Genomic DNA, 24776 nt, shown 5'->3' with positions numbered 1-24776 from the left:
AGCACATAGCACAATAATTAAATTACATTGACAAGATAAAATAACAGGAGAAAAAAAAACAAATTAATTTCATAAATGAAGTAACAAAACTATGCAGCTTTTTTAACTTTTAGACAGAGATACTATAAGTTTGTGAGGAATAGACAAGATGAAGAAATTTGGACTTGAGGTAGTAGTAAAGAAGTAATGAGGGTTGTTCATTCAGTCTTCTCAGCTCTAAATTCCATACCTCTGGTGACAGAGATGTTTCTCTACCTCCTGCTACAGGGATTGAACCTTCCACACAGGAGACTTCTTTCCTGCTTTCAGGGAGACAAAGGGGGCTTCATGTCCTTCTTATACCAGCTGTTTCTTAAGTAACGTTAATTCAAGATAATCAATATGCCATAAGTGGCATATTTGAGGGTGGCCTACCCTGAAACCCATCAGTCCAACATCTTTTTTAATAAATATGCACAATTTCTATAGTAAGACTTTGAGATATTTTCATCTGAAATAAGAGGACATTAGTAACTGAAGACAAGAACTATTTGAAGTTAAAGGACAAGGATTTGAACAGCATATGAAGGCAGTGAAATCATTGTATGCAGAATTGTCTACCCCTCCTGTCCTCTCGCTAACCACCTCTACTGCTACCACACACACAAACACACACATACCTACTCAAATACAAAGGTGAGGAGAGAGAATGGAGGTCGAACATAACAGCCATGACAAGGCTTCTTTGTGAATGGGCTGAAGGAAACAGTGTACTGTACATGCCAAGGGATTTCACTGAGCTCTTGAAGGATGGGAAGGACAATGGAGGGAGGGACTTGGAAAGGATTTATGGGGGCCAGGATTAAGAGAGCGTGTGAGAATGCTGTCACTAAGCTGGCTGGAGGTAAGAGAAACATGTGGAACACTTCAAATGAGACATTAACTAATGCTTATGCACAGGTGCAGCTAAATGAGGCTCACACCTTATATCAGATACTCTTCGTGTTGTCCAGAATGTCTGGATAAACACACAGACGTGGTAAAGCCGACAGGGAGGCTGGGCAGAGGAGGGAGACCATTCTACATTCCTTACTCTCTAGGTTTAGAAATGCAGCTTGACCTCATGCCCAGAATTTGCCCACCTGTTTCTACCCACACAGTTAGCCACAGATAACTCCCAGTAAGCCCTGGAGTCCAGTCCAGACTTTCTGCCTCTTCTCACTGTTCTCTTTGGGTTGCTGAACATCAGACTGCTTTGTAATACATTGGGGTCTGAGTCAACTTGTTAATATGGTTGCTGAGAAAAGCCCAGTCTGCCCCTAAGATGCTTTATCTCCAAGGGAATCCCCCTAGTATACAATGATATAGGTGTGGGGATTGGTGAAATGAGAGAAACATTTATTAAATGCCTATAGTATGTCTGGTACTTTTATATGCACTATTGCTGAGATTCTCTAAGCCACATTATGGAATATGTTTATCTTTCTGGTTTGATAGGTGAGAAAGCTGAGTTACAAAGGGATTCAAAGAATTTCTAGCTCAAGTTTTCAGTGAAAATTGCCAGTAGTAGATTGAAAAAAAGAATTGTTCTTTCTGGACTCCCAGGGTTTTACAAACTGAATTTCTTATCATGTCAATTAGTTACAACTATATCTTTTTAATGAAATATAGAACTAAGTAAAATAGAAAACATCAGGATGGGGGCTTCCCTGGTGGTCCAGTGGTTAAAAATCCACCATAACAATGCAGGAGAGGCCAGCTCCATCCTTGGTCCAGAAAGATCACATGTACCTCAGGGCAACTAAGCCTGAGCACTGCAGCTATTTAGCCCACTCTAGAGTCCATGCTCTGCAATGAGAGAAGCCACTGCAATAAGAAGCCCATGCACTGCAACTAGAGAGTAGCCCCCACTCTCCAGAACTAGTAAAAGCCCATGTGCAGCAATGAAGACGAGTGCAGCCAAAAATAAAATCAGTTAAAAAAGAAAAGACAAAAAGAAAACATCAGGATGTACCCTACATATGCATGAAGATTTATTGTGTGTGTACTGTGATACATGCAAATATATATTTTACTGAGGGGTGCAGGCAAAGAATTCAGAAGTTTTAATACTGTACCCTGCAGTTATCTACCTACCTTTTCATCATCCCCACTCCCAGCTTAAGCTGTAGGGCCTCTAAACTGGGTCATGAAAATAAGCATGATCCCTTCTCATTTGAACATTATCAAGACAGATCTAAGGGGAATCAGAAAGTTTCTTAAATACATATTGTAAGATGAAAGAGACTTGTGACTTCCTTTTGAGTTTTTCTCTGAAAATTGTATGGAGTTGAGGGCCTACCAGGTCTCTGTTATTTTTACCATTATTAATGATGCATTAAGTAGGGAAGTATAGCAAGCAAAGGGAGGTGGGCACCCTAAAAAGTGTTACTGGTGCCATTGCCCACTTGTAGGCTGTATGAACTTAGAGTTTTGAAAATTATTTGCAAGATTGAACTATATTGTACCTTCAAGAAAGATGTGTAGAAAAAGAGACATGGATAAAGGAAAAAATAGCGTATAACAGGCACAAAAAGTTATTCTAGGACCTTCTCTTTCTCATTACTTATGGTCATGTTCCCTGACCATTTTTCATTATGAGGCATTTAGAATACTATAACTCCAGGGAAATGAAGTCTGCTGAGCTACTATCTTCTTTTAAAAATAATAACTTTATTCACTCACATATGCCAAATATCACTATCTTGTACTGGTGAGAGATCTACAGCTCTTCTCTTCCTCATCTGGTTAAGAAACATCATTGAATACTTATTCAAGCCCCAAGGTTTATTCATCTATTCAAGGACCAAGGCTAGGGGCTTTGAGGTACACAGAGACATCACAGAATAAGGTGGAAGTGAATTCAGTTAAGTAGTCCAGTGAACATAAAGAAAGATAATTAAGTGCTAGACAGGATCTGCTAAAATAAATGTTATGTGAGTAGATAAAACTAAGGAAAGTAATCATTGTCAATGGTGTATTTAAATTATTTAACTTTATAAAGTTTTTGAACAATTTAGAATTACTAAAAAGTTGTAAAATAGTACAGACAGTTCCCATATACACTTCTCCCAGCTTCCTCTAAGGTTAATATATTGTATAATATTTGTCAAAACTAAGAAATTGACATGGGTATTGAAAAAGTGAAAGTTAGTTGCACAGTTGTGTCCTACTCTTTGCAATTCCATGGACTGCAGCCGGTCCCGCTCCCCTGTCCATGGAATTTTCCAGGCAAGAGTACTGGAATGGGTTGCCATTTCCTTCTCCAGTGGCTATTTAACTAAATTACACACTTTATTCAGACTTCATCAGTTTTTCTGTTACTGCCATTGTTCTCTGCCATTACCCAATCTAGGATACTTTATCACCTAAGAATGTGTTTAATTTTGATATCATTCATAAAAATAATGATTATTCTTCCAAGTCTATTTTGTAGTGGGCAGAGAGAATGATATAATAGGTTTCACCAGCTAGGATATTTTTTGCTGGATCACAGAAATCTTGATCAGAATAAAACTTGTGTGTCATTCTACCAGTCAGCTAAAGAAGCTGATTTTGAAAATGGATGGTAGAAAACCATGAACATTTCACCTTCAACTTTGTCATGAGAAGTGTTTATAGGCCTGTCCAAAATTAGTTATTGATGATTAATAAAATTATATATATATATATGCATCTATGTAATTTTATACATATAATTACTAAAGTTATTTAGAGAGGATAGAACGCAAAAGGAAAAGGGGATGGCGGAGGGTGAGATGGTTAGATGGCATCACTGATTCAATGGATATGAGTTTGAGCAAGTTCCAGGAGATAGTGGAGGACAAAGGAGCCTGGAATGCTGCAATCCATGGGGGTCACAAAGAGTCAGACACAGCTTAGTGACTGAACAACAACAGCAAGTATATATAATTGAAATGAGCCCAACAGCTGATCTAGTTCAGCCCTCTCATTTACAACTGTAGAAACTCAGACTTACAGAGATGTGACTTCCTCAGTCACTTGATGCATTAGTAGCCAGTTTGGAATCTACTTTTGGCTCTTTTCCTCCCTTTGGAGAGGAATCATTGCTCAAGTCCTGTAAAAAATAAAGTGCAACTCCTTTGGGAGAACAGAAAAATGACAAATAGGGAAAGAGTTAAAACATTAAGGTATCTTCTTTCCTCCCTTTCCCCAAACTTAATACCATTCTTATCAAACATTCTGTTCATTGTGAAGAAGCTTTACCATCTCTACCTGTGTGGCCTTCAGAGACTACTTACCCTCTTGAGTGGATAATTACCTGTCCTCAGCTTTCTACCACATCATTTCAAAGCAGTTGGACTTCTCAAGTCTCTGGAATTCCTCAACAACTACATCTCTCTGTCTCTCTTTGGGAGTTGGTTGGGCTCTCTATTCCTTCTTTTCTATGCTCTTTCTTTCTTCTGAAGTGTTACCTTACCTGTATTGAGTTTTAGTTAGTATTTCCTTAGATTACTAAGAAAACTAAACTGTGGCCAGGTACTTGGGAAAGAATGTCTGTGAAAATCATAAAATGCTTCCTCTTAATCCACTATGATTAATTTTTCCATAAGAATTTTGAGTCTATTAGGCTTGTTTTTATAGCAGTTACTGAAAAAGGATATCTGTCAGGCATACCATATATTTATTGTAGATACCGTTGTTAACGAATTGAAGTCAACATATCACCTTTCAGTTTAAAGTGGTAGGTATCAAATGAATAACCAGAAACAAAACTTGTCAGTTATGTCTGGAAAGCCATTGTTCAGCACACACTAAATAAAATGAAGTGCCTCATTTCAAAGAGATGAGGGCTCAGTCTTTTTTAAACCCATCACCTAGCCTCACCTCATACAGAAAAAAATTAGTCATATTCCTTTTTGTAGAATGCAGAGCTCTTTAATAAACAATTGCTTGATATTCAACTGGAAATGTAAGAAATCATAATACGTTTTTAGGAAGACTACTTCGTTCTGTCTAGATGTGTAGGTGGAGAGAAGATTTATTTTGAAGTCAGAGAGAACTGGATTTAAATACAGGCTCTTCAATTTATTATTTGTATGACAGTGGGCAAATTACTTATTTCTGTTGAAGATTCAGTTTCCTCATCTGCAAACACTTCTCATGACCACATTGAAGGTGAAAACTGAAAATATTGAATTCTCTGTAACTTCCTAGCATTTTACTGTACTCCATAAGCCAAAATATTTTTAAAGTCATGTCTCTTCAAGTTATCAAATGAATAAAACTCTTAAAAAGTGTTAGCCGCTCAGTTGTGTCCAACTTTTTGTGACCCCATGGACTATAGTCTGCTAGGCTCCTCTGTTCACAGAATTCTCCAGGCAAGAATACTGGAGTGGGTAGCCATTCCCTTCTCCAGGGAATCTTCCTGACCCAAGGATTGAACCCAAGTCTCCCACATTGCAGGCAGATTCTTTACTGTCTAAGCCACCAGGGAAACTTCTTATATTGCATGTTTAATTCTAAACACAACTCAGGAGCCTTCTTTTTTAAGAAATGTTTTGGAGGATAGTTGATTTAAAATGTTGTATTAGTTGAAGTGTAAAGCAAAGTGATTCAGTTATATATATTCATATATTCATTCTTTTTCAGATTCTTTTCCCACATAGGTTATTACAGAATATTGAATGGGGTTCCCTGTGCTGTAGAGTAGGTCCTTATTGATAATCTATTTAATGTATAGTAATATGTTTGGAACTTGGGATTAATATGTACACGCTACTGTATGTAAGACCCTTCTTGACCTAGTTAATTCTTCTACATCATGAATACCTAACAAAGTTGTAAATACCTCCAGGTCCTGAGCCACCTATATGCTTCTTGTGTGTTGATTTTCCTACAGCGTCTAATGTTATGCCCTCTATATGGGAAGGAATTAATGAGATAAAGAGATAAACTGAACCAAACTGGTAAAGCAGTCTTATAATGACTAAAGGGAACTTTTTTTTGGAATGTTAGATGACGTTATGGGTTGATTACCTGTAGCAATAGGTTAAATTGTGAAATATTACATTTTATTCAGTTTTAAGGGAACTTTGAATAAAGAAATACTTTAAGGAATAGAGAGGGTGGGGTTAATGCTTGATAGAGAGGGTGGTAAGTAGAATAAGAGCTCTCCAAAGATGTCCCTGCCCTAATCCTCACAACCAGTGAATATCTTACTTTAAATAGCAAAAGGGATTTTGCAGATGTGAATCTGTGTTATCTTAAATTATCTGAGTGAGTCCAATTTAATTATAGGAGCCCATTAAGACTTCTAACTCACATAATGATAGAATTAAACATTCATGTTGCTTTAAGTCACAAAATATGTGGTCAGTTGGTACTGCAGCAATAGAAAAAGAAAACTCTTTCCCTTGAAGGCTCTTAAATTTAAGGAAAGAAGAAGAGATAGAAGGTGACATAATGGACCAGAAAAGCTCATGAATATGTTGTTTTTTACTTCTAGTTCTTGAAAATTCAGTGAGGAGCTCAGTGTCCTAAAATGATAGGGAGGAATCAGAGATCTGCCAATGTTAGTGTTGTGGGAGTGTGTAATTTCCTCGGTTCTGTCTCACTGCAGCAAAAATTTGAAATGGCAGACCAGTGTTACAGATCAGAGTTTTATTCAGCAAGCAAGGAGATACACCCTCGAGGCATGAGGGCGGGCCAACTCCGAAGGAGAGGCCTCAGTCTCTCCCGGTTTCCTCTTTTTATGTGTTTTGTCTCCTCCCCTTGAGCCTGCCCTGTGTAAGTTGGGCTAGCCAGGAGGGCTGTTTGTTTCACCTGAGGTTCTCATTCTGATCCTAGGATTTTCTTTTGTTCCATTATCCTGGGGTTTTTCCTTTCCTTGTCTTTTAGTCACCGCCATTTTGGACTCCTTTTTCCTATTCTAACTACCTAACATTAGAGTACAAGAAGAGGTCAATATCCTAATCATGAGGTCAAACTAATGGTCCATAGAGGAAAAGCCCCACTTTCGTGGGGACTTAGGGAGATAAAAACCCTTGTTGAGCTGAGGTCTAGGAAAGAAGTAGGGTAAATTGTTACAAGCCTAGGAGATGGTTGGCTCAATTCCAGAACTATTTTTTACTAACTTTATAAATTTGGGCAACCCCCCTACCCACCAAACTGCTCCAAACTTCAGTTTCCTCACTGGTCAAATGATAATATTAAAGGTAATTTACCAATTTGGATACCATGAAACTTATGCATACAAATCCTCAGCACAAGTCCATGCACAGAGAAGGTATTAAATAACCACTCGCCATTTTTAGTTATCATTATTCTTATTGGAAAAGAATTGTGATTCCTGAAGTCCAGCAAACTAAAACAGGATAGCCACAGGGATTTATTTTTTGGTCAATCAAAAGATTTCACTATGTATCAGATACTGCATTAGGCACTGAAGATAGAGCAGGGAATAAAATGGGCACAATCCTGCCCTCACTGAGCTTCCAGTTTCCTAAACAAGAGTATTTTTTTAAACAATGGGTTTATTTAATATTTGTAATGAATGATGAAAATATAATAAGCTCTTTTAGTACAAGTGCATGTAGTTCATATTATGTATAACATTCTTAATGTGTGATCATTATGAAAATAATAATACATAAATATTTATTGAGGATTCTTATTATACTGTTAACAGAAGACAACAGAGTGTCATTGAATAATATCAGAAAGACAACAGGTGAATTGTTATATTTAGTGGACAATTTTGGGAGGTGTTCTGTTTTGTCACTGTCATTTCTATGGGCCCAAGTTCATTATTAGAAATAAGTTGTTAAAATTTCAAAAATTGTTAAAGATAAAATAAGACATAAAAAAAAAAAATCTCAGCTCACCCAAGCAGCAAGTGAGGTTAAAATGGTTTATATTAAGAGGGAAATTTTTAAATTTCCCCAAATAGTGTATACAAAGAGTAAAAGTTGCTTATTTTAGAGTTCTGTAGTAGAGAAAGTAGGGTTATCAGGACCAAACAAGAGAGAATCAGGAAGCAAGAAATTCTACACCTACACTGTTTAGGGCCAGTACCAACCCAAGCATGGGCAAGGAACAGGATAAAAGTTCCTTAAAGGCTGGTGACTTGTATGAAGGCATAATTTGAACAATTATAAGCATTGTTCAAAGATAGCCTTGACAAGTGGTAGCAAACTTTGTTTCTTATATACTCCTTTAAAAGACTTAATCGTTGCCTATCCAATGAATATAACATAGCTGCTCATTATGGCCTTCTTTGGCATTTTCTTGATCACTAATGAGGCTGAACAAGTTTTCATGCATTTGTTAGCCCTATGAGTTTCCTCTTCTCTAAATTGCTTCGTGCCTATTCATGTTTTAGCCCATTTTTCTATTGAATTTTTTGAGATCTTTTTGATTTGTAGAAAGTTCTTTATATAACTAGGAGAGGTTTTAAATTATAAATATAATTTCCTTTATAGTTGTAGAGTTATTCAAATATTGTATTTCATACTGAGTAAGATGTGGTAGTTTATGTTTTTTGAGGGAGTAGTCCATTTCATCTTCATTGTCAAATTTATGTATAGAGTTTGATTTTTGTATGTGTATGTTGGAGTTTGCTCATAGTGTTACGAATTATCCTTTTGATGTATGCAGAGTCTGTGGTAATATCCCGTTTCCTTTCAGATATTAGTAATTTATGTCTTATCTTTTTTTATTGTTAGCTTTGCTCTAATGCCAATTTTATTGAACCAACCCTTTGTCTTATTGATTTTTTTCTCTTGTTTTTCTCTTTTTAATTTCATTGACTTGTGCTCTCCTTTTTGCTTTTTGGCCTCTTATGCTGACTTTCAATTTTTTTTTCTGTTCTTTTTCTAGGTTCCTGAGGTAAGAGTTTAGAGATTATTGATTTGAGGCTTTTCCTTTTTCTAATGTACACATTTAGTGCAATAAATTTCCCTTTCTATGTTACTTTAGTTGTGTCTCCCTAGTTTTCATGTGTTGTATTTTTATTTTCATTCAATATATTTTTAAAAAATTTATCTTGAGATTTTCTCATGACTCATGAATAATTTAGAAGTATGTGGTTTTGTTTCTGAATATTTGGAGATTTTCCTCTTGTCTCTGTATTATTAATTTCAAGTAGATCCCATTATAGGTAGAGAACACATTTTATATGATTTAAATTCTTAAAGATTTTTGTTTTATAACCCTGGATAGGGTTTATCTTGGTATGTGTTCTGTGGGTATGTGTTAAATAGAGTGTTATTTAAGTTTCAATTAGATCCTTTCAGTAGATGGTGTTGTTGAATTCTACATCATTGCTGATTTTCTGTCTAGTCAAGTTTTGAGAGAGTGAAGCTGGTGCCCCCACCAATAAACGTAGATTTATCTATTTTTCCTTTAAATTCTATAAGTTTTGCTTCACATATTTTTCAGTAATGTTGTTTGGTCGTCCATGTTAAGAATTGTTGAGTAACTCTTCTATCATTGTATAATCTCCTCTGTCTCTGGTAATTTGCTTTGATGTTAATAACCACTCTAGCTTTTCTTTGATTAATATTAGCATGATATATCTTTTTTCCATGCTTTCAATTTCAACTTGAATTATCTTTAATCTGATTGATAGAAGATAATCAATAATGTCAACACTAAGATGGCTGAAATGTTAGAATTATCTGAAAAAAAATACTCTAAGTAGCTATGATAAAAAGAAATTGCTTAACAGAGCAATTAGAACCATACTTGAAATAAATGAGAGAATAGAAAGTCTCAACCAAAAATAGGTGATAGTAAGGAGAAACTAAGGAAATTTTAGAACTGACAACTATGCTAAAAGAAACGTAATATTAACCCAGAATCCTATACCCAGTGAAAATATCATTCAAGAGTGAAGAAGGAAATCAAGACATTGTCACTTGAAGGAAAACAAAGATAACTTGTTCTCTGCAGACCTGCCATTAAAAATAAAATAAAGACTAAAGGAACCAGGTAAGTCTTTCTTAAAAAACATTTAAAGACAAAGTATTAGTTTTACCGAGAGCAAGGAATACAGTGAAGCAAGCAATGAACTAATTAAAAATTTTGAGAAGGCTGAGGAATGAGAGACTTTTGGGGAATAAAGCTTTAAAAAGGTTTTATTTGTCCCTAGGAACCCAGCTGGCCTCATATATGCCTAAATCTAGGTGCACGTTGGAAAAAGACTTGAGAAAGGCCTCAACGCTCGTACCTTCAGCTGAACAGTATGATCAGGGAAAGTGTGAATGTCACCTCTTCTGGAGACTTCCCTGACTCTCCCCTCAGGGTCCCCAAGGCACTTTATGTGCTTATCCATTAACTCTGTGATCTGGGCACATTCCTTATTCTGCATAAATCCCAGTTTCTTCTCTGCAGAATAGGAATAAAAATAGCAAGATACTTCCCATCTGCTCAGGTTGTTGTGAGGAGAAAACAGGTTAATTCATGTTGGAAGTACTGTTGTTATTAATTAGCGTGATATGTGAATAGCATGCTCCTCAAAGCAGGGACTTTGCATCCCTAGGACACAGCACCCAGCTATGCGCTCAGTGAACATCGATTGACCATCCACCTGGAGGGGTCCTTTCAGATCACTTTCCTGCTCGCTCACTTCATAGGTGGGTTTGCTGCAGACCAGGAAGACGGAACTTGTTCAGAGACCCCAGCTAAGAGACGAGGGAGCCAGGCCTCTGATCCCAGAAGAATTCTCTTTGCTCTTTCTCAGGTGGCTTTGTGTGCTCACAAATTTAGAGACTCATTTTTCTCTTCCCTAGCAAAACTCTGTGAAACCTGTTGATTAATGATTAAGTGACAGCAAGAAAGGGTTGCTCTTTCTCTGGGCAAAGAGAGATGATGTTAAACTCTGCCTGGGGCGGCGTTTCTGTGGGACGATGCTGTGGGGGCAGCTGCTGCAACAGCAGGGGCTGCCTGGAACCACCAGAAAGCCCCTTCCAGGCACCGGATCTCACCCCACACCCTCTCCCCTCTGTGGTCCCATAAATCGCTCCAGAGGGTATGCCAGACTAGACTGATGTGTGGGGTTTTGGTGTCCCTGACAGCCTTTCAGCTGAGTTATTACCAATAGATCGTGAACATATGCATTTCACACATATGAAGTGAGACTCTGGAATTTGTCCAGACTCATCAAAATTGAAGACGGAGGCAAAGTTTGTGACCCAAAGATGAGAATCTGGAGAGCTGCTGGAGTACCTCATTTCCCCTGTTTTAATCTTCTCTAATTTTTTTTTACACAAGGGTCTTTTTGTTGTTTTCTTATTTAATACTGAATGGACACTTCTGAAGCATTTGATAGAAGGAGCCTCATGTAGTATAAAAACTATCATTTCTCAATGAAGTCTCTTGGGTTTTAGCTCCCATGCTAAGTAACAGGCTGCATAGCTCAGGCAAGTGGCTTAACTTTTCTGATTCTGAGTTTTCTCATCTGAGTGATAGAAGTCTTTGGCTTCTAAGATCCCTTCCAGTGTTAACATCAGGTTTCCAAATCCACTCCATCATGCTTTGAAATCTTTGTGAAACTACTATGTTCCTATGGCTGGCATTTGTGCTGTCTTCCCCATGTCATATAGAAGAAGGGAGGGAGGAAAATACAACATTGGTATCTATTCTATAATAGACTTTGTGATGTAGGAGAAAGAAACAGATCAAGATTTAAATCTTATCCTTGCCAGTAATAGTCTATGTGGCTGTAACTTAATTACAGAGTAAATACGTAATCTTCTTAGCATGGTGCATTATATTTACATTTATTAAGTATGTATGCATATATGCACATATATGTACACATGTGTGTGCTTGCCAAATCACTTCAGTCATGTCTGATTCTTTGTGACCTTATAGACCGTAGCCCACCAGGTCCATGGGGCTTTCTCCAGGCAAGAATACTGGAGTGGGTTGCCATGCCCTCCTCCAGGGGATCTCCCCAACCTATGGATCAAACCTGCATCTCTTACTACCCCTACATTGACAGATGGGTTCTTTACCACTAGCATCACCTGGAAAGCCCATATATACACATATGTATGTGTGTGTGTGTGTGTGTTAGTCACTTAGTTGTGTCCGACTCTTTGCAGCCCCATGGACTGTAGCCTTCCAGGTTCCTCTGCCCATTGAATTCTTCAGGCAAGAATAATTGGAATGGGTTGCTATTCCCTTCTCCAGGGGATCTTCCCAACCAAGGGATTGAACCCTGGTCTCTCACATTGCAGGTAGATTCTTTACTGTCTGAGCCACCAGAGAACCCCATATATATATATAAAATAGACAAGTGACAAGTGAAAATCACTCAGTTGTGTCTGACTCTCTGCGACCCCATGGACTATATAGTCCATGGAATTCTCCAGGCCAGAATACTGGAGTGGGTATCCTTCCCTTCTCCAGGGGATCTTCCCAACCCAGGGATCGAACCTAGGTCTCCCCCATTGCAGGCGGATTCTTTACCAGCTGAGGCACAAGGAAAGCCCAGGAATACTGGAGTGGGTAGCCTATCCCTTCTCCAGCGGATCTTCTAGACCCAGGAATCGAACTGGACTCTCCTGCATTGCAGGCAGATTCTTTACCAACTGAGCTATCAGGGAAGCCCCTATATATATATAGGAAGCCCTGATATATAGATATATAAATAAAGGGAATTTGTATATATATATTTATAAATACATTATAACTATAACATAAATTATAATTTATAAATTTATATAATTTATAAATACATTATAAATATAAATATATTATAAATAGAATATAAATATATTTTAAAATATATTTATATTTATATAATATTTTATATGTATATATATGTAAAGGGAAACCCCATATATATATAAAGGAAGAAGACCAACAGTTAGTATCTAGTGAGCCCCTGTTAACTATTAGTCTTCCTCCTCTTGCTGTTTTTGCCCTTCAGTAGGGATTCAGGTGAATAGATGGCAGCTTGCCAGTCTGCTCTGTTCAGATAAGATCTAGAGTTTCTAGTGCTTTTGTCCTGGGCTCTCCTGGTGACCCATCTCTTGAGTCAGCCTCTCTGCTTGCAGACAGCTGAGCTGAAATCTGACTTCGGGTGGTTTCTCTGGCAATCCTGTGTTTTGTAATCAAGGGAAACATATTCCACACATAATTTAGTCATTATTTCAAGTTGGGCACAACCAACACTCCAACTGGGCAGAATGTGCTTTGGATGTGTAATAACCAAGTTAAGGATGATCTACAGATGTCAGGTCACCTCAGACCTTTTAATTTGCAAAAGGTGGGTATTGGGAGAAACTAGCAGTTTGCAAATATCTCTCTGAGAGCTTCTTACTGTAGAATATTGAGGCAATTACATGAGAATTGGGTTTTCTTCCCTTCTTTAGGTTTTTTCATTTTTATTGTATTCTCCATCCTGCCCTGTAGGCAATTCTGTTGGACTTTTGCTTCCACGAAATTTTTTGAAGCAATTCTCATTCTGATCAAGCACAGTGCACTCTGTAGCCTCAGTCACAGAATTTCTTTAGTCTCTTGCTGACCTGGGATTACTTGCTGTGTTGCTTGAAAGTAATTTGCTCAGTAACAAACTCATAGCACTAGGATACCTCAACCATAACCTTGCACTTAAATAATCCAACATTGTTCCCAGAATCACAGGCATCTGGGGAGGAGAGAGAGATGGGGGATTCTCCATCCTCAAATTCATGCGACTGCTTCTCTGGCAGGAGATAATCTATCCCACAAATTATTCGTTTACCTGCTAAATTTGAGGGGTTGAATAACGCGCTGACCATGGAGTCTGTGTACCTCACAATTTTATTTTGGCTCTTACACAATGTCCTCCCTCAGCACATGAGCACGGATGTTTCCCCAAAAAGTTATTTTTATCCTTGGTTGTTATAAGCGTTTAATTTCTCAAGGAAACATTTAATTGAAAGAAATATAATATGAAATAGATTGGAACTTCCTATCCTGAGGGCAGTTGGGAAAGGTATATTGCTTGCCACAATGTTTTCTGGGAGGAAAGTTTAAACCAAAAGTTAAAATGAGTCTGAAAATTGCTCTCTTCCTTCCCTTGCCCCAACTATGTTTCTCCAGATTTCTGAGAAGAGGAAAGAAGAAGAGGGAATAAATGTATTTGTCTTTCTGTTTAATCATATTTGGACACAACAGTGTTTTAGCCCCTCTAGAAGTTGATTTATTGGCTTTTTTAGATGTATGACCAAAAAAAATATATATATATAACCACAGATTTTTTTGTTTGTTTTTGACAGATATTTTAAATATCTTGTTACTTGTGCTTTTTACATGCTGGTACATAAAAGATAAATTTTATACATTCATATTTGATTCATCTGATGATCTCAAAGCACTCAGTGAGTAGACCCTACAGAAATCCAGCTTTCTCTATTGATGAAGGGGAATCTGTCTCCTCTTGCCAGAGCAGAGTCTGAGCCCAGGAAAAGAGCATGTGAAAGCCTTCCTTTCACAGCTGCCCCTAGCTCTCAGCCAGCAACTCATGCACACTGCTCTCCTCCCAAAACACTGTGGCTTGGCAGCTGCAAAACATCAGGACAGTCTTGATCAATAAATATCCAGTCTTAGTAAATTATTATAATTTACATGTGTGTGTGTACAGAATGTTCTCCTGAGTGGAGTAGCATACGGACAACTGTCTGCCTGGACAGGACCCACATAGGGCAGGTCAAGTTGTGCCATAAAGGAGTGGAGAAGGTGGAGTAGTTATGGACCTACTCTACCTGCTTGTTGGTTAAGGGCCCCCTCCCACGGAGCATGAAATGCAGCACTTCCAGCCTGCTCTGTGGCTGCCTAAGCATGTTCTCTCAAGCAGAGTTGCAGGTGCTCGTAGTAAGGTAGTAAGATACTACCCTGAGTTCCTAGAAGGGTAAGTGCCAAATGGCCAAATATAGAACACTAGAAACACCTGCTACATATTCCATCCAGGGAAAAGGGAGTTGGACTGGAAACAAGGAATAGCTATGAGTTGTGAGGTGATATAAATGCTCCACCTAAACGGACAGGGCTCCAAACCCCACTAATTTTCTTTCTTTTTTTTTTTTTAATAATTAAATTTTTATTTCTTTTTTTTCCCATTCATTTTTATTAGTTGGAGGCTAATTACTTTACAATATTGTAGTGGTTTTTGCCATACATTGACATGAATCAGCCATGGATTTACATGTGTTCCCCATCCCGATCCCCCCTCCCACCTCCCTCCCCATCCCATCCCTCGGGGTCTTCCCAGTGCACCAGGCCCGAGCACTTGTCTCCTGCATCCGACCTGGGCTGGTGATCTGTTTCACCCTTGATAGTATACTTGTTTCAATGCTATTCTCTCAGAACATTCCACCCTTGCCTTCTCCCACAGAATCTAAAAGTCTGTTCTGTACATCTGTGTCTCTTTTTCTGTTTTGCATATAGGGTTATCGTTACCATCTTTCTAAATTCCATATATATGCGTTAGTATACTGTATTGGTCTTTATATTTCTGGCTTACTTCACTCTGTATAATGGGCTCCAGTTTCATCCATCTCATTAGAACTGATTCAAATGAATTCTTTTTAACGGCTGAGTAATATTCCATGGTGTATATGTACCACAGCTTCCGTATCCATTCGTCTGCTGATGGGCATCTAGGTTGCTTCCATGTCCTGGCTATTATAAACAGTGCTGTGATGAACATTGGGCAAACCCCACTAATTTTCATGGCATAATCATTTATGCAGTGCTATAGGAGTTAAAATATCACTTTTAAAAAACTAAAGTATAGTTGATGTACAATATTGTGTTGGTTTCAGGTGTAGAACAGAGATTCAGATATATGTATATCTATATATTCATATATATATGAATATATATATATATATATGCACACATGTTCTTTTTCATATTTTCCATCGTGGTTTGTGCTAGGATATTGAATATAGTTCTCTGTGCTATTCAGTAAGGGCTCCCTTGGTGGCTCAGACAGTAAAGAATCTGCCCACAATGTGGGAGACCTGGGTTTCGACCCCTGGGTTTGGAAGATCCCCTGGAGAAGGGAATGGCTACCCATGCCAGTATTCTTGCCTATAGAGTTCCATGGGCAGAGAAGCCTGGCAGGCTACAGTCCATGGGGTTGCAAAGAGTAGGACACGATTGAGCAGCTTTCACACATTCAGTAAATTCTTATTGCTTATCTATTTTACATGTAGTAGTTTGTATCTGTCAACCTTTTACTCCTAAATTGTTCCTCCCTCCCTCACTTTCCCCTTTGTTAACCATAAGTTTGTTTTGTATGTCTGTGTGTTTGTTTCTGTTTTGTATATAGAGTCATTTGTATAATTTTTTTAGCTTCCACATGTAAGTGATATCAGATGATATTTGTCTTTTTCTGCCTGAGTTACTTCACTAAGTATAACATTCTCTAGGGCCATTCATGTTGCTGCAAATGACAATATTTCCTTCTTTTTATGGCTAAATAATATTCCACATACTTAAGCCCATAGTCTGTTGATGGGCACTTGGGTTGTTACCATGTCCAGGTTTTTGTAAATAGTGCAATTATGAACATTGGAGTGTATATATCTTTTCCAGTTAGTTTTAGTTATTTCCAGATAGGTGGTGCTAGTGGTAAAGAACCCTCCAGCCTGTGCAGAAGACAGAAGAGCTGCAGGTTTGATCCCTGGGTTGAGAAGATCCCCTGGAAAAGGAAATGATGACCCATTCCAGTATTCTTGCCTGGAGAATACCATAGACAGAGGAGCCTGGCGGGCTACAGTCCATAGATTCACAAAGGGTCAGACATAACTGAAATGACTTAGCATGCATAGCATACCCAAGAGTGAGATTGCTGGATCGTATGATAGCTCTACTTTTAGTTTTTTAAGACACCTCCATGCTGTTTTACACAGTGGATGCAACAATTTACAGTCCCACCACAGTGCATGTGGGTTCCTTTGCTATGAAAAAGCTTTTCAGTTCAATTAAGTTCTATTTGTTTATTTTTGCTTTTATATCTTTTGCCTTGGGCTATTGATCTAGGAAGATATTGCTATAACGTATGTCTGAGAATGTTTTGCCTATGTTCCCTTCTAGGAGTTTTATAGTGTTGTGTCTTATAGTTCTATCTTTAAACCATTTTGAGTTTATATTTGTATATGGTGCAAATCGGGAATTTTCTAATTTCATTGATTCACATGTAACTTTCCCTCTATTCCAACATCAGTTGCTGAAGAGACTCTCTTTTCTCCATTGTGTATTCTTGCCTCCTTGGTTGTATATTAATTGATTATAGGTATATAACCTTATTTTTGGCTTTCTATTCTATTCCACTGACCTATATGTCTGTTTTGTGCCAATACCATGCTACTTTGATTAACGTAGTTTTGTAATATAGTCTGAATCCTGGAGAGTTATGCCTCCAGGTTTGTTCTTTTCGTCCCCCTCAAGATTGCTTTATAGGTTCCTTATAAATTCTAGGATTATTTGCTCTAGTTCTGTGAAAAATATCATAGTACTTTTAATAGGAATTGCATTAAATCTGTAGATTTAATGCTTGTGTAGTAATTTAATGTTTTGTAAGTATGACCATTGAAAAGGGTCACACACAGAGATCATGTCGGATTCATCCCAGGGTTGCAAGTTCACAAGGATGGCTCAATATGCAAATCCATCAGTATGATACTACATCAACACAACTCACATATTTACCTCAATACAATAGACACATAAAAAGCATTTGACAAAATTCAGTATCTGTTCATGACAAAAACTCTCACCAAAATCAGTACATAGGGATCATATGTTAACATAATGAAAGCCATTTACTACAGAGCTCAGTTCAGTTCAGTTCAGTTTGGTTGCTCAGTCACATCCGACTCTTTGCAACTCCATGGACTGAAGCATGCCAGGCTTCCCTGTCCATAACCAGCTCCCGAAGCTTGCTCAAACTCATGTCCATTGAGTCGATGATGCCATCCAACCATCTCCTCCTGTGTCGCCCCCTTCTCCTGCCTTCAGTCTTTCCCAGCATCAGGGTCTTTTCCAAAGAGTCAGTTCTTTGTATCAGGTGGCCAAAGTGTGGGAGTTTTATCTTCAGCCTCAGTCCTTTCAATGAATATTTGGGACTGATTTCCCTTAGGTTTGACTGGTTTGATCTCCTTGCAGTCCAAGGGACTCTCAAGAGTCTTCTCCAACACCACACAGTTCAAATGCATCAGTTCTTTGGCACTCAGTTTTCTTTATAGTCCAACTCTTGTATCCATACATGACTACTGGAAAAACAGTAGCTTTGAGTAGACAGACCTTTATCAGCAAAGTAATTTCTCTGCTTTAATATACTGTCTAGGTTTGTCATAGCTTTTCTTCCAATGAGCAAACATCTTTTAATGTCATGGCTACAGTCACCATCTGCAGTGATTTTGGAGCCCCCAAAAATAAAGTCTGTCACTGTTTCCATTGTTTTCCCACCTATTTTGCTATGCAGTGATGGAACTGGATGCCACGATCTTTTTTTTTTGAATGGTGAGTTTTAAGCCAACTTTTTCACTCCCCTCTTTCACTTTCATCAAGAGGCTCTTTAGTTCTTCTTTGCTTTCTGCCACAAAGGTGGTGTCATCTGCATATCTGAGGTTATTGATATTTTTTCTGGCAATTTTGATTCCAGCTTGTGCTTCGTCCAGCCTGGCATTTTGCATGACATACTCTGTATATAAATTAGATAAGCAGGGTGACAATATACAGCCTTGACATACTCCTTTCCTGATTTGGAATCAGTCCATTGTTTCATGTCCGGTTCTAATTGTTGCTTCTTGATCTGCATACAGATTTCTCAGGTGGTAGGTTAGGTGGTCTGGTATTCCCATCTCTTGAAGGATTTTTCACAGTTTGTTGTGATCCACACAGTCAAAGGCTTTGGCATAGTGAATAAAGCAGAAGTAGATGTTTTTCTGGAACTCTCTTGCTTTATCTATGTTCCAACAGATGTTGGTAATTTGATCTCTGGTTCCTCTGCCTTTTCTAAATCCAGCTTGACCATCTGGAAGTTCATGGTTCATGTACGATTGAAGCCTGGCTTGGAGATTTTTGAACATTACTTTACTAGCATGTGAGATGAATGAGATTGTGCAGTAGTTTGAACATTCTTTGGCATTGCCTTACTTTGGGACTGGAATGAAAACTGACCTTTTCCAGTCCTTTGGCCACTGTTGAGTTTTCCAAATTTGCTGGCATATTGAGCGCAGCACTTTAACAGCATCATCTTTTAAGATATGGAATAGCTCAATTGGGATTCCATCACCTCCACTAGCTTTGTTCATAGTGATGCTTCCTAAGGTCCACTTGACTTTCACATTCAGGATGCGAAAATGACATTTGCATTCCAGGGTGTCTGGCTCTAGATGAGTGATGGTTATCTGGGTCATGAAGATCTTTTTTGTATAGTTCTTCTGTGTATCCTTGCCACCTCTTCTAAATTTCTTCTTCTGTTAGGTCCATACCATTTCTGTCCTTTATTGTGCCCATCTTTGTGTGAAATGTTCCCTTGGTATCTCTAATTTTCTTGAAGAGATCTCTAATCTTTTCCATTCTATTGTTTTCCTCTATTTCTTTGCATTGGTCACTGAGGGCTCAAACAAATCCTTTTGTACATGAGGAACCAGAGACCCACAGAGACTGAGCCAGACCTGCCTTTGAGTGTTTGAGTGTCTCCTGGGGAGGTATGCGTCATTATTGGCCTGCAACAGGGGCAGGGACTCTGGGTGCAGCAGATGGGTCACACAGTGTGTGCATAAGCCCTCGTGGAGGAGGTTGCCGTTAACCCACCATAGAGCCTCTGAACAGACGACTCATAAACAGCAGAACAATTATACTAAAGAGCTAGAGCCAACATAATATTCATTGGTAAAAAGCTGAATGCTTTCCCACTAAATTCAAGAATAAAACAAGGGTTTTTTTCTATTTAACATAGAATTGGAAGTCTTAGTCACAGCAATCAGACAAGAAAAAAAAAAATATCTGAATTGGAAAGGAAGAGGGGAAACTCACTATTTGCATATGACATGATACTCTCTAAGTGAACCCTAAGGTCTCCACACTAAGATGCTTACTTGGCCCTTATGAAACTGGGAATGCATTTTGTTAGCCTATACTGCATGAGTACTCAAGTCATATACATACTCTGGCATGAATTTTTCATTTGTCATTATTAGTCTACTCTGCTTCAATCAAATAATATGTAAACTGCATTAATTGCCTACCTTGAGCCTACACTTTTTAGGACTCTGGGGAGATGTTGCCTGTCCAGGCTATTATTGTGCATAGCTTCTTGATGAATAAGCAGGAAAACTTTTCCTTTACTGGCTTGAAACATACGCAGAATTTGGGAGCCTGAAAACCCTTCATCAGCTTAGCCAGGGATTCAGCTTACTCTCTGCCCCTAGATGATTGTTTTATTACCTTAGTGAAGCCCAGAGAGATGAACATTCCCTCCTCTGAGTTAGAGAAAGTGTCCCCCTGTATTGTTCAGAGTTTCTTCATCTTTATTGGGCATGGTGTTCTTTGGCAATCCAAGGAAACCAAAGAATCCTCCTCAGAATAATATTTTAAAATTCGTTAAATAAAATATACTAGCCTTACAAAGGAAAACATGTTAAAATAGACTTCTATGTCAGAAGACTTTACGTATCACTATGGGTAAGGAATTCTTCCTGATGAAGAATGATGGGGCAACCACAACCAAAAGAGATTCAAAATATTTATATTGAGCTTTATAGTGATTTTTCTTTGACAAGCTTTCAGAGTTTTATTAGAAACATTTGAATTATAATTGTACCTCCTCAGTGTAGACACAAAAATGCACCTGGCCTAAAGGTTGCTGCAGTAGAGGGCTTTAGTCTTCCCTCTTCTCTGCTGCAGGTCTTCCCAGGTGGCGCTAGTGGTAAAGAATCTGCCTGGTAATGCAGGAGAAACAAGAGACTAGCTACATCCCTGAGTCAGGAAGATCCACCGGAGGAGGAAATGGCAACCCACTCCAGTATTCTTGCCTGAAAAATTCCATGGACAGAGGAGCCTGGTGGGCTGCAATCCACAGGGGTTGCAAAAAGTCGGACACAGCTGAGCAGCTGAGCATGCATGTTTCTCTGGTGCCCCGTGAGACGGAGTGGACCGACGCCGTTTTATATCTTGAGTTACCTGATTATTAAGTAGGGTCCCAGGTGCTGAAAGCGGAGTTGTTGTTGTGAAAGTAGGGAATGAGAAATGCCAGAGGTTGAGTACAAGACTGGATCAAAACCAGAAAGGCTGGGGGGATAGAAGAGAGACAAAGCAAACATTAGATCCAAGGAATCTAGCCACATTTCAGTGTGACTCTAGAGCAAGTTTAAGCGAAAAAAGATGCAGTAGATTCTAAGATTGTGTTAAGAGTTAATTTCTAATTTTGTTAGTTGTGTCATGTTATGCCTCTGGTATAATTTAAAATATTTAAGTCGAGTGGGAATTAAATCATATTTTAAGTAATAGTAATAATGTTATATGTTACAGTATAGAAAACAGGTATCTTACATTTTCTACATATCAATAAAAAATTTTCATTTTTGCAAGTAAATTCTAATCATGAAAACCAAACCTAAAAATGTTCTGTAATAATGGTGGTCCAATTAGGATAGTGGATATGTTTACACTTTCTTCCCGAAGACTTAAAAAGATTTTTTTTTCCTTTGCGACATGACAGATAAAACACTATCTTCCTCCACATAGCTACTTGAGAACAGCATTAATTCTGTGTTGTGACCACCAACTTCCTTCATTAACCAACCTACTCTGACCAGCAGAGCCACCTAGTGGTCATTATAGGAAACACTACAGTCCAGAGTTGTTTTACCACAGGGCTTCCCAAATTCCAGCCTGCAGTATCTCCTGGGCAGAAACATGGATTGCTGGACCTGGTTCCCAGAGATCCGAGTCAACAGATGTGGAGTTGAGTTCAGTATGTTGGATTTCTAAGGTTTCCAGGTGATACAGTAGAGCAGAGCTGCTGGTCTGGGAATCATATTTTGAACACCACTGCTTCACCATAATGTTCTTTCTTTTAAGGGTGACATATACAATTCTATGGTTTTCAATAATCTCACTGACCAGGGGTCAGTTAATTTCACACTTAAGGTCAGTCTCTTTTTGGCATGAACACAGAATTTTTCATGTAACTGCATTTTTGTAACGTGCCTTGTCCACCTTTTACATCACAGAATTTTTTTTCTCCTTTTATTTTTTTCTCTTTTTTTTTTTTCAGATATAATTAAAATTAAAAAAGGAAAAAGGAAGAGCCTGACATGGTCTAATAAGCATGACTAGTTAACACATCTGGTTAAGTAAATAACACTACAAGTTTTGTAATTTGCCAATTGCCATTATATCCTGAAGCCTTAGAAACTGTCGAATTATTTATATCTCCACTAAAGTTCCCACTGGCCTCCATATCTTCCTCTAATTAAAATGTTCTTTCATCAAAAAATAATAGTGTTGGAAAGTTTACTTTATATTTTTTCTATTATTGACTGTACTTTGTGGAAAGCACAGAATAGTATTACTACACTATGGGTTAAGAAAATTTTGAGGAGCCATAAGCATGATTTCTATTCTTATTTCTCCATGGGATAGGTCCTGCCTTCCAAAAACTGGCTTATGAGTGAACCTCTGAAAACTGCTTATTTATAAGTTTAAGGGCTGCCTATGCTCATGGAGATGGAGAAGGCAATGGCATCCCACTCCAGTACTCTTGCCTGGAAAATCCCATGGATGGAGGAGCCTGGTAGGCTACAGTCCACGGGGTCACTAAGAGTCAGACACGACTGAGTGACTTCACTTTCACTTTTCACTTTCCTGCATTGGAGAAGGAAATAGCAACCCACTCCAGTGTTCTTGCCTGGAGAATCCCAGGGACGGGGGAGCCTGGTGGGCTGCCGTCATGCAGGGTTGCCGTCTCTGGGGTCGCGTCTGGGGTCACGCAGAGTCGGACACGACTGAAGCGACTTAGCCGCAGCATGCTCATGGAAGACTTTGATAATTCAGATGTGTGCACCTGTAGCTATCACAGAGAGAACTCTCTTTGTAGTTTAAAAAAGCCACAAGTAGGAGAGAAGCAGATCTTAGTGTTTAATATTTTTAGTCACAACCTAAAGGGTTGTGAATCTGGGTTACCCTCTAAACTTGAGTCATCATGGTGGTATTCTTAAAGACCTTATCTTTTTAATTTTACCTCAGGAGCATTTTGAATCAACCCCCGCCCCTTGGTTGATTTCATCTTTTCAAAAAGAAAAAAATAATAAATGCACATTTCCTGAGACCATGTGCAGGTCCCTCCGAGCCAGCGTGGCAACCCCTCAGTCGCTTGCCTGAGCAATTGTTTCTCCCAGACACTCCGTGCAGAGCTTGAATGTCCCCTCAGTGGGAGTGCTGGGTGGAGATGAAAGGTGTGTGGAGGACACCGTGACCTACCTTCACCAGTGTCCCTGCGGCCAGAGTAACTTTATAGGCCGAGTGAAAAAGTACTGGGGACTAATTTGTAAACAAAGGCTTCCTTTGAAATTAGATGGACAAGTGGATTCAAAACAATTGTTTGTGTAAGCGAAACTGGGCATCCTTTATTTCTGGAAACAGCCAGGACTTTGGACACAGCAGAGCCTTGAGTGCAGGGCATTTATTCAGTAGAACCTTTGGGGCTAGCAGTCTTAGATCTCTGGACCTCACAGAAATAAGGAAAACCATTCAGCATACTGAGGTGGTGTTGCTTCCTGTGTTTCAGGATTTCTTCTTGCAGGAAGATGGGCCATGATTCTGCTCTGCATTGAACCCTGAGATCCAACTTCCAAAGTGCAAGGTATGATAAGGTACGGGTTTATGAAACATAGATATTTAAGATCATAAAGGTATTAAAGACACTCTTGACCCCAGAGACACAAGACCTTGAAGGAAACTTGGGAGTCAATACTCTGTTGCTTTCCAAATATCTCCCTCCTGGGACTGAGGAGTTCAAAGATCTTGGATTCTTAGTTTCTGATTGGGCGTGAGATCACTGGGAAAGAAGTTCTGGGACTGACTGAGACTCAGGCTTTGGTGCTGGACTGCGCCCCATTGCCTTTGGGCAGAATGTTCTTTCTGTAGGCTCCTGTAGGGTAACTAAAGACTCGTCTCTGAGGGGCAAGTGCTGCACTGAGTACCACAGAGGATGCCAATCAAGTTGTAATCAATACAATTTATATTTAAATTATCCACCATTATGCCTGCTTGAAATTCAAAGCCAAACTCATTAGTGGCAAAGATTGCATCATCTTATCAGGGAGAAGTTTCTTGTAACATTTCAGACTCATTATACTCTCATATTTAATTTCCATTGCTACCCAGTTTGAAACATCTTCGAATCAGTTGTTTATGATAACCAAGCAGTCCAAAATGACCTCCAAAATCCTAGAGAAGCAGGGGGACCAGGGAAGCATGACAAACTCTCCTGCCAAGAGCAAGGGATTTTTCCTTCATGCTTCTCTTTGCCTTCTTTGCCTCCAAGGGGGATTTCTGCTGTCTCTTGGCATTTTGGGTCACTGAGTTCTGCCTACGCGAGCTGGCTCAAACGTCCTCACACTGATGCCAGAGAGCCAGGCAGAGCACCAGAGTCTCTGTGCCCAGCAGGCTGCACAGCTGTAGTCATCATGGTGGGAGTAATACCAACATATGCAAAAAACAGCTGCTGCCTTCAGGGCTCAAGCACCCAAGAACAAAAGTAAGTCCAACCAATCTAATATATT

The 24776-nt window shown here is 38.8% G+C and overlaps 1 long non-coding RNA gene across 1 annotated transcript in view; it reads left to right on the top strand.

The window, feature by feature from the left end:
* The window catches only part of LOC122686267, a 553524-nt gene that overhangs the window by 122405 nt on the left and 406343 nt on the right, over nucleotides 1-24776 (top strand). Inside the window, exon 2 of the long non-coding RNA XR_006338679.1 lies at nucleotides 23780-23854. This is a non-coding gene — a long non-coding RNA (uncharacterized LOC122686267). The remainder of the gene's footprint in view (nucleotides 1-23779; nucleotides 23855-24776) is intronic.

Source organism: Cervus elaphus, chromosome 29 (assembly GCF_910594005.1).
Source record: "Cervus elaphus chromosome 29, mCerEla1.1, whole genome shotgun sequence".
NCBI lineage: Eukaryota > Metazoa > Chordata > Mammalia > Artiodactyla > Cervidae > Cervus > Cervus elaphus.
This window is presented reverse-complemented; position numbering and strand designations above follow the sequence as displayed.